We start from the raw sequence: 3,635 nt of genomic DNA, 5'->3' as shown, positions 1-3,635 counted from the left end.
GCAAAGGGCGCTGTCGGCCGAAAAGAAGATATCTCATCACTAAAAGAGTACTGGCAAGGTTCCCTGGCTTTGAAATGCGGATCAATGGGTTCACGAGAAGCTGGAAAGTTTGTGTGGGTCGGGCGTCCAGTCCAACAAGTATGTCATGTTCATTTGAAGCCAGCATACACCCCAGATAAGTCCTCCTTTTCCCCCGAAAGGGACGCTTCTCCTTAAAATCATATGCTTGCCTTTTGCATACTTTTTCTTTGAATCCCTTTCGGTTTAACTCAGATTCCGTAACTAGTACAAAGAAAGGTGGCAGGACCGGCTTCACAGGGCTCCGCCTGGTCAGAGTCGAAGAAAATACCCAGCCTCAACGAGTGCGTCAGGCCAATCCCGACTGACCATGGTGGTTGATGCTTTCAAAGCAAAAACATTGGAAAAGAAAGGAAGTCAAAGGCAAAGGTCCTAAGGCAGAATAAAGTGAAAAATCCAGAGCCCACACGGGCAAGTCATAATGGGATCCTGAGAGTTGAATATTGTCGGTTTGGAAAAGCAATTCACCCTCAAGATCAACAAGCAGCAGGGTTCTCAACAGAAAGGGGGCCGGGATCAAGCAATTGGGATGATCAAGGCCACAAAACCAACCACCGTTTCAAACTAATAAATTGTTCTTTGTTGAAAACAGGTCTAATTCAAAGCAACCGTGCAAGAAGTAGGTGCAATCCAAAAGAAAATGAAATGCGCAAGCGCTGAAACAGCTTTGCAGCAGGAAAACGACCAAAAAGGAAGTTTCCCCCCAAATTCTTTCATGCGTTTTGCTAAATAAAAAAGGAAAACATATAAAGAGGAAAACAAAAGAAAAAGAAAGAAGAAAAGAAATAAAAATGAAAATCCCAAAAGAAAAACAAATCATGGTAGCATAGGATCCCATTCCTTAAATATCCGGCCAAAAANNNNGCCTATGTGGTGCGAGGGACAATCAAACCACCTCGGCTGAGTGAGCCAGTGGTTATTGGACGCGTACCACAGAAGCCTATGATGAACCCTGCTGCGGTACCATGGAATTATCATCAGACGGTGGTTACGTACAAGGTTAAAGAGATCTCGGGAGAGCTGCTAGAAAACCCCCCTGTGGAGGAATATTCAAACATAGAGGAAGTAAACGATGCCACCAGAAGGCGTTTCCTGCTTAAGAAGTCTGTGAATGCTGAGGAAGCCGAAGTGTTCTGTCAAAAAATGAAAATGGCCGATTATGAGGTGGTACATTTGTATGAAACTTTTGTCAAGCCTGAGTACGGTAAAGAGGAAGATGAGGAAATACGTGGGGCAATGAGGAAAAGGCTCTACGAAACCCATATGGTCCAGCCGGGAGAAGGGACTAGCACCGCTGAGGTGCTCTACATGGGACCAGATGCTAAACTCCAAAATTGGAAGGCTACACCATTCCCGATCAGGTGGGAGTCCCGGTAGACCCGTCCTGCTACTTTTTCTGCATCCCGAGTTATTCCAGGGTGTAACTCGGATGTTTCTTTTAGTTTCTTGTCTTTAAGTTCCCGAATGTGAACCCTGTTATCTTCAAAATTCCAAGAAATGAAATCAATAGTTCATCGTTCATTTTTCTTTATCCTGTCTGATTTTGCTATTTTTCTCCTTCATTTCTTCTCTTTAGCTCTAATAATGCAGCTTTAAATAACATGACATGCTGGCGGACTTCATGCCTAGATCCCAAAACGCTGTCGGATTTCGAAATAATGAATCAAAAGTCGAAATGCAAAGAAGGTAACCTTGAGGAAATAAAACAAAGAATTGGAACAATTGAAGGAAAATTGGTTCGCGGTTTGGAAAGATCCATACATTACAACAAAAGAGTGTGATGTACTCAGGACACATCCGGGCAGTTGTACCAACAAAGAATGGCCCGCGCTTACAACAAGAAGGTGCGTCCCAGGAATTTTGAAGTGGGATAACTCGTGTTAAGACGCATTCTCCCTCATCACCAGGAAGCAAAAGGAAAATTCGCTCCTAATTGGAAGGGTTCATACATCATCCGAAAGATATTGCCGAGAGGAGCATTGTATTTGAGAGATATCGAAGGAAATGATCCCGAAATAGCTGTGAATGCGGATGCAGTAAAAAGGTACTATGTCTAGGTTCTCTACGGTGTTGGTCTTTGCGCAATTGAGATGACGAAGGCTTTTCTTCTCGCTATACAAACACTATCAACCCTTCGTAAACCCATTTGAGCCGGTTACTTTCCTTTGGCTACCCTCTTTGGAACCCGGAAGTATTATCGAAAAAAAAAAGAAAAAAAACGGGAAAAAAAAAGAAAAAGAAAATATGATATGATGAAAAGAAAAAGAAAAAGAAAAGAAAAAACAAAAACAAAACAACAAAAACAAATGTTTGCCTGAACTACGTTTGACTTGATTCCGAAAGGATACGTTGGCAGCCTCTCGCTGAGGTTCAGTCACACCAAAACAAAAATCCCAATTCCCCCAAAGATGAAAATGGGGCAGATGATATAATAGTTCGTCCATGAATCCGCCGAAATGGTTCCAAAGTTGTAGTTCCTCCCAAAATTCTTTTACCCCAAAAACCTTGTCCAAGTCCTTCCGATCAATTGGCAAAGGCAGGGAAGTGGAAAACTTTATTGTTGGAATCTGACACAACGCAAATTGAGAGAAATAAAATGAGAGAGTCTTATCGGTGAAAACCTTCGGGCACCATAAGGCGATGGTGAGTAGAGAAACTGAAGATGAGAGAGTCCGTTTAGTGAAAACTCGTAAAGAGCACTATTGGGCGACGGTGAGAAGAGAAATGAGAGAGGTCGATTGGCGAAAACCCGCAAAGGGCGCTGTCGGCCGAAAAGAAGACATCTCGTCACTAAAAGAGTCCTGGCAAGGTTCCATGTTTTGGAAATGCGGATCAATGGGTTCACGAGAAGCTGGAAAGTTTGTGTGGGTTGGGCGTCCAGTCCAAGAAGCATGTCATGTTCATTTGAAGCCGGCATGCACCCCAGATAAGTCCTTCTTTTCCCCCGAAAGGGACGCTTCTCTTTAAAATCATATGCTTGCCTTTTGCATACTTTTTCTTTGAATCCCTTCGGTTTAACTCTGATTCCGTAACTATTACAAAGAAGAGGTGGCAGGACCGGTTTCACAGGGCTCCGCCTGGTCAGAGTCGAAGAAAATACCCAGCCTCAGCGAGTGCATCAGGCCAATCCCGACTGACCATAGTGGTTGATGCTTTCGAAGCAAAGACATTGGAAAAGAAAGAAAATCAAAGGCAAGGGCAGAATAAAGTGAAAAGGCCAGAGCCCACACGGGCAAGTCATAATGAAACCTTGAGAGTTGAACCCGGTCGGTTTGAAAAGAGATTCACCCTCAAGGCCAACAAGCAGCAAACTTCTCAACGGAAATTGGGCCAGGATCAAGCAATTGAGATGATCAAGGCCACAAAACCAACCAACGTTTCAAACTAACAAATTGTTCTTTGCTGAAAACAGGTCTAATTCAAAGCAACCGTGCAAGAAGCAGGTGCAATCCAAAAAGAAATGAAATGCGCAAGCACTGAAACAGCTCTGCAGCAGGAAAACGACCAAAAAGGAAGTTCCCCCCCCCCCCCGAACTACTTCTACTGCGTGTGCTAAT

This window comes from Nicotiana attenuata, unplaced genomic scaffold (genome assembly GCF_001879085.1).
Source record: "Nicotiana attenuata strain UT unplaced genomic scaffold, NIATTr2, whole genome shotgun sequence".
Taxonomy (NCBI): domain Eukaryota; kingdom Viridiplantae; phylum Streptophyta; class Magnoliopsida; order Solanales; family Solanaceae; genus Nicotiana; species Nicotiana attenuata.
The sequence above is the reverse complement of the archived record's forward strand: the minus strand, read 5'-3'. Positions refer to the sequence as shown.